This window comes from Rhincodon typus, chromosome 6, assembly GCF_021869965.1.
Source record: "Rhincodon typus isolate 14 chromosome 6, sRhiTyp1.1, whole genome shotgun sequence".
Lineage (NCBI taxonomy): Eukaryota > Metazoa > Chordata > Chondrichthyes > Orectolobiformes > Rhincodontidae > Rhincodon > Rhincodon typus.
Genome location: NC_063337.1, coordinates 104,470,428 through 104,477,901, shown reverse-complemented (window position 1 = coordinate 104,477,901; position 7,474 = coordinate 104,470,428). Strand labels below are relative to the sequence as shown.

The 7,474-nt window shown below is 40.0% G+C and overlaps 1 protein-coding gene across 2 annotated transcripts in view; it reads right to left on the bottom strand.

Moving 5' to 3' along the window:
- Positions 1-7,228, bottom strand: part of LOC109937751 (protocadherin-17) — a 234,516-nt gene extending 227,288 nt beyond the window's left edge. The window contains exon 1 of one of the 2 annotated variants that reach the window (XM_048598489.1): positions 7,186-7,228. The gene's annotated coding sequence lies outside the window, so the exon portion shown is untranslated. The remainder of the gene's footprint in view (positions 1-7,185) is intronic. The other variant, XM_048598488.1, reaches the window with a different exon arrangement.
- Positions 7,229-7,474: the final 246 nt, after the last annotated feature.

Below are 7,474 nucleotides of genomic sequence, written 5' to 3'. Positions count from 1 at the left end.
CCTAGACCCTTCATCAGATGAAGGGTCTAGGCCCGAAACGTCAGCCTTTCTGCTCCTATGATGCTGCTTGGCCTGCTGTGTTCATCCAGCTCTGCACCTTGTTGTCTCTGATTGATAATTGGCCTGGTTGGATTTGTTCTGCTTTTTGTGTACAGGACATACCTGAGCAATTTTCCAATTGTCAGGTAGATGTCAGTGTTGCAACTGTACTGGAACGTCTTGGCTAGGGGAGCAGCAAGTTCTAGAGCACATGACTTCAGTATTGTTGCTGGAATGTGGGTTAGGGCCCAAAGCCTTTGAAGTATCCAGTACATCCAACTCTTTTCTGATATCACATGGAGTAAATCAAAATGACTGACGATTAGCATCTGTGATACAATGGACCATCGGATGAGGCCCGAGGTGGATCATCCACTCAGCTTTTCTAGATGAAGATTGTTGTGAATGCTTCAGCCTTATCTTTTGCGCTGATATGCTGGGCTCTACCATCATTGAGAATTGGGATATTGGTGGACCCTCCTACACCAGTGAATCTACATAATACTCAAGATTGTGCTGACACCAGGCAACTCTTTGCGAGATCTCTACAGCTGATCTTATTCTCATATTTCTTACAACTGTTAAATGTCCCATGTTCTCTATGTGCTTGTATATTATGATCTGCCTACATAGCTCGCAAATCAAAACTTTTCACTGTACTTAGGTACACTTGACAATAAGAAATTGAATAATTGTCTATGCTATTGCTTTTGAGTGGGGATATGCCACTCAATGAAGCAATAAGAATTCATGGTGTCCGGAATCAATGTTGAGGACTCCCAGGGCAATTCCTTCCCGACTGTTTACCAAGGAACCTTCACCTCTGCTGGGTCGGTCCTGCGGTCAGGCAGGCCATATTCAGGGATGGTGAGGGTGGTGTCTGGGATATTGTCTGTAAAGTATGATTCCGTGAATCCAACTGTGTAGGCTGTTGTTTGACTAGTCTGTGAGTCAGCTCTCCCAAATTTGGCATTAGCCCCAGATGTCAGTAAGGAGGACCTTGCCGGGGCGACAAGGCTGTTTCTGCCATTGTCATTTCTGGTGCCTGGGTCGATGCCAGGTGGTCCATCTAGTTTCATTTCTTTGAGACTTCATCACGATTGATACAACTGAGTGGCTTAGTGGCCATTTTGGAGGGCAGTTAAGAGTGAACAACATTGCTGTGGCTCTGGTGCCACATACAGGCCAGACCAGGTAAGGATGGCAGATTTCCTACCCGAAAGGACATTAATGAATCAGATGGATTTTGCGTCAATCATCAATAATTTCACAGTCATCATCCATGACATTCTTAATTCCAGATACTTTTTATTGAATCCAAATTTCACCAACTGCCATGGTGGTATTCAACAGAACAACAGCTAAGTTTCCCAATGAATAATCTGGCAATAATATCGCCAGGCCATTGCCTCACTTTCAAATCTATATCCCTTATTCCTTTCTTTTGATGTAATTAACAATCAAAAGTTCCTCAACTTCTGTCTTCTCCAAAGCCCTCTGGGATAAAGAATTTAAAAGATTCACATCCTCTCAATTAACAAATTCCTCCTAATTCTAGTTTTAAATGGCCTACTCTTTATTTTGAGACTAAGTCCCTTAGTTCTAGACTCACCAGATAGCAGAAACATCCAATCCACACACGCTGTCACGACCGTAAGAATTTTGTGAATTCTCTGTCATTCTTCAAAAATCAATTTTCAACGTAACTTGCAACACAAAACAGACACAGGCTTCTCAATTTCTCTTCACAGAACAACCATCATCTCAAGGATTATTCTGGTGAACATTTGTTGCTCTCCCTCCAAAGCGAGTACATCTTTTCATTGATATTAAAGAGGGTAAAACTACACACAATGTTCCACATAGGGTCTCACCAAGGCTCTATTTAGTGGCATCAAGACATCTTTACTCTTGTAATCAAATCTCCTTGCAGTGTAAAAGATATACCACTTAGCTCCCTAATTGCTGGCTGCACCTGAAGGCTGGCTCCCTTGTCCCTTTGTGAGCCACAGTTGATTCACATTTCCTGTTTTTTTGTGTGTCAGGATATATAGTCCAACAGGTTTATTTGAAAGCGCAAGCTTTCATAGCACAGCTCCTTTGTCTGGTGAAGTGCACTTCACTTCACTTGACTTGAAACAGCAGTGCTCCAAAAGCCTGTGATTTCAAATAAACCTATTGGACTATAGCCTGGTGTCATGTGACTTCTGACTTTGTCCACCCCAGTCTAATACTGGCACCTCCACATCATGATTTTTTTTGTGTCTTAGAGGAATGTACATTTGTTGAATATTATCAAATACCTCTTCAAAGACCAGACAGTGCCTGTCTACTGTCAAATCCTTTTCGTGTATTATCCCAACCTACCACAGCCAACTTCTGTCTTATGCTTAATAGCTTAATCACAAAATTCTGAGGATTCTGGCAATTTAAAACAAACAGAAAATTCTGGAGCATGTATGGCAACATTTGTGGAGAGAGAAAGAGTCTTCTTTAGAACTGAAAGTTTTTGGAAAATTATTTTTATATTGTTTTGACAGTGACAGAGGAGGAGTGTGGGGATAAATGGTGTCGAAGTCCAGTGTAAAAAACAATGGGGAAGGGGTTGTTAATAGTGATGTAAGATAAAAATAGATGCAAAATAGGTGTAAATTAAGATATGAAAGGGAGATGTATTTGCAGGGGGATAGTAATCAGTTGAGGAAAAAGGAGGTCATGTTGGAGGCAGCCAGTGGAAGATGGCATCATCAGTACAGATGTGGCAGAGATGGAGAAACTGGGAGAATGGAGTAGAATCCTTGCAAGAAGAAGTGTGTGGAGAGGTGCAGTTGATCTTCAGTTTCCTTCGTTAAACTTAAGCCACTAGTTTCAGAATAAAGGATATCACTTTCAAACTTAATATAAAATTCTATCATATTACAGTTACTACTTCCCAAAGGCTTATCAAGTAACCCTCTCTCATCAATTAATACTAATTCTAAACTAGTCCAATCCCTAATATGCTCCAGAAACCCATCTCATACACACTTCAGGAATTCGTCCTCCACAGTATGCTGGTTAGGCTTACCCAGTTTATATGTAACCTATTACGATATTAATCATGTCACATGCATCTCTGATTTTTATTGTGCCAAGATCACCAATACCAGATAATGGCTTATAGACATGTGCAACCAATGTTTTCTGCTCCTTGTTGTCTCTCAGCTCCATTGAAACTGGTTCTACATTTTGATTCTTCAATCTAAGATACTTTTTCACGAATGTATTGATCACATCCCTTATTCCAAGCGCAAAGTAATCTCCTTTGCCTTTGTGCCTATCATTCTTAATTACAAATATCCTTGAATATTCTGTTCCCAGTCTTGGTCACCCTGTAACCACATCTTATAATAGCAATTAAATTATACCCTTTAACTCTATTTGTACCTAAGAGCTAATTTGAAACTTTTATGCAGTTTCTTACTGTTTCTTCTGTTTACTTCACCCTGTTTAGACCTTCTTAGACATTTGGATGTGTTCTAATGTTCCAATGCTTCAAGCTTATTGTCCCCATGTTGATATAGAAATATATATAAATATTTTGCTTTATTGGGTATTAATCACATTCAGCCAGGTAAAGTAAAAATATCTCTAACATGCCAACATTAATATATTTCCATTGGAACAACAATGTTTTATCTGATGGAAAATCAAATTTCCCTTTCCTACAAGAACTTCAAAGCTGAAACTATGCAGAACAGACATGACAAGATACCATACCAAACACCACTAAATTTACTTCTGGAAAATTTAAATGAAATCAACACATATTAATACATGAACAAACGAGTTAGGGTACTTTTAAACATTCATAATGGGGCTGCCTTATACATCGAACTACCACTGTGCATCGTTACAGAGGTCTAGATTCGAGTCTGAACTGAGACCAATCAAATAAATTCTTTAGTTGATTTTAACAGGCCGACATTAAACCAATATGAACAGTCAGAGCTCACTCCTGCTGGGAATAGTTCAAAAGCACAAAGTGCCAAAGAATCTGCAATAAATTGATAATCTGACTCTGAGGAATACTGTGGGCAATTTGTCTGATAAACTAAGCAAGTCACATTGGTACAGTAGCTCCGCATCTTCTGAGATTAAGGTTAAGGTGGATTGTTTTGAGCAAGTGGAGGGGGCTTGTTTCTGTATGAAATACATATGTTCTAGAAGTGATGGGAAAAAATCATTTAGTTCCTAGACTAACATCTCCCACCTTGAGATGCACAAAGTTTCCCACTCTAATTTGAAAATAAACGATGAATAATTAGGCTGATTACTTCTCTTTTATCAAAAAATAGTGTGTTACAACAATATTTTAATTTTCATCCAAGGGATTTGAACATTGCTGGATAATTCTTATTGAATCACTGAAGTCCATCTAATGTAGGTATACCTGAGAGTGCTGTTATTGAACTCCAGGACTTTGTCTCAGTGAAACTGAAGAAACTGCGATATAGTTCCAAGTCAGGAAGATGTGTGGCTCAAGGGGGAAGCTGCAGGTAATACTACTCTCACATCTCTGATGCTCTTGTCCTTCTTGGTCATACGGTTTGCAGGTTTAGAAGGTGTTGTGGAAGGGACATTGGTAATTTGCTGCAGTGCACTTTGTTTATTGTAGACACTGCTACCACTTTGCATTGGTGGTGGAGAGAATAAATGTTTAAGGTGCTGTATGAGCTGCCAATCCAGCAGTCTACCTTGTCCTGGATGGTGTTGAGCCTCTTGCGTCTTTTTGAGGCTGTAGTTCTGAACGTGGACAAATTTTGGGGAGTTGAGTGTTAAATTGCCCACTGCACATTCCAACCCTAGACTGGCTAGGCCAGTTAGATTTGTGTCAATGGTAACCTGCACGATGTTTGTGGTAAGACCACTGAATGTCATGTAAATCCTAGATTCTGTCTTGCTGGCGTTAGTCATTGCTTGATAGTTGTGTAGCTTTCAGCTCAAACTTGGACGTTGTCCAGGCCTTCCTGTATATGGACAGGGACTGCTTCACTACGTGAGGAGTCAAGAATGATGTTGAACATTGTGTAATCATTAGAGAAAATTCCCACAACCTATTTTTGTTTTGGCAGGATGGGGGGGAGGAGGGGGTGCAATGGTTATTGATGAAGAAGTTTAAGTTTGTTGGTCTGGGGGCACTAGCCTGAGGAACTTCAGCAGGTATGCCCTAAAATTGAAATCACTGACCTACAACAATGCCCATCTTCCTCTGCATTTGGAATGACTTCAATCAGTTGAATGTTTTCCCTGATTTCCATTTACTTCAATTTTGCGAGTGTTCATTGATGCCAAACTCAGTGAAATGCTACCTTGATGTCATGGGCAGTCACTCTCACTTCACGTCTGGAGTTCAACTCATTGGTTCAGATTTGGACCAAGACTGTAATGGGGTCAGGAGCTTAGTGGCCCTGGTGGAACCCAAACTAAGCATCAGTGAGCAGGTTATTGCTGTGTAAGTGCTGCTTGATAGCACTGTTGATGATAGTGATGAACTGCTTGAAGTACTAAGATAATTTGTGTAATCCTAACAGACCATTCCACAGATTTATACCATCAACATTAGCCAGTGAAGCAAAAACAATTTAAATGCCAATTTAAATCATTGAACTGTTAGGTCAGTGTGTTGAAACGTAGGTCTGCAAATGCATTGCTGTGTGCACCCATTCACAAGAGGATATCATTGGTTACAATGAGCTAAAACAAATATGTTAAAGTGGAATGGGATATAGAACAATAATAACATGCATTTACATAGTACCATTCATGTAGTAAAAATAACGACACTTTACAAAAAGATAATTAGAAAAAATAAGCATCAAACCAAAGAAGGACAATTAGAACAGTAGTGGTTAGTTTCAGAATTGCTTCAAAGGAGGTGAGAAGGGTGTAGAGGTTTAGGGAGGGAAATCCAGAGTGTACGGCTTAGACTGCTGAAGGGAAACCCAACAATGGAGGTGGGTATACAAAGTCAAGAGTGCACAAGGCTGTGCACTGTCGGAAGAAGTCTTTCATTGACCAGGGAGGGGGTATCTCACATTTACTAAGAAGTCGGTCGTTTATGTGGAGTTGGCATTGACAAGCATATCTCACATTGACTGGGGTGTCTCACTCTGCCTCTCACAGACTGGGTGAGGCTACACCAAATGAATAGTCTCACTTGAGAGCTGGGGGCTCATAACAACTTGCGTTGTGGTGGGGGGAGGTCTCTCTCATTAACAGTGGGAGTTCACACTGACTGGAAGAATCTCAAATGCCTGAAGGGTGTTTCAGTGATATAAGGATACACAAACTGAATTGGCATTAGATCTCAAACAAATTAGAGCTCCCATATTGATTGAGAGTCTCTTATTCACTGGGGACTCATAGTAATACGCCAGTTTTATAGTGAATAGGGTGACCTCACAATGACCAGGTACCCAATGACTTTAAGGGATCTCATACTTGCTAGTAAGTTTCACAATGATGCAAAGGTTTCATCCTGACAAAGGGATCTTACACTTGGACCAGTCTCTGACTGGAAGGGATCTCACAGACTGGAAGGGACTCATTGCACTCAAAGGTCTCTGATTAATGAGTAAGGGTGTCTCACTTAATGCAGTCTGTCTCATATCAATGCTGGATGCCTTAAAATGATAGTGGGGATCTATCACTGAGTAGGGGTCAATGTCCCAAACTGATTTGAAGATACGCACTGGCTTAATAAGTGTCTGACATTGACTGCAGAAATGGTCATTGATTATTGGTGTGGAAGCTCACAGGAGCTCAGGTAGTTTTTTATTTATTGAGGAGTTCACAGCGACTTGAGCAGCAATCATTGACAGTGGGGAAAGAGTTTAAAACTCTCAATGGAAATGAGACTTCCCATTGCTTCTCTGAACTGTACAGTAGTATTGGTTCAGACACTAGAGTTAACCTGGCCAATTTTGCTGCACAAAGGAAACATGCCAAAACAGACACGGCAATATACCAGATCCTACGCCCAGTCATATTATCTTATGAAAATATTTCCTTTTGATTAATTAATACCATAAGAATCATGTTTGAGATATGTCAAAAAATATCATGCACAGACAGGCATTGTCATATTATGCATAATACATTCACCTTGGTTTTGGAAAGGAGAGAGGATTAGCATTCTATATTCAGATCATATGTTTTCAACATCTGCAAACCGAACAAGATAAACATAAATACATATTATATTGTCATATATCCATTTGCTGCCAAACACAGTAAAGGCACCACAAATAAATGGTGCTCTGCTTACAACACTAGTCACCAGATTTTAAGCACTGAAGTTTTACTTGAAATGTTAAACAGGAAGTAACTTATGTCTCTCACATATACTATTAAAGACTACAACATGAAAGACTTAGCAAATGACGCTGTACTG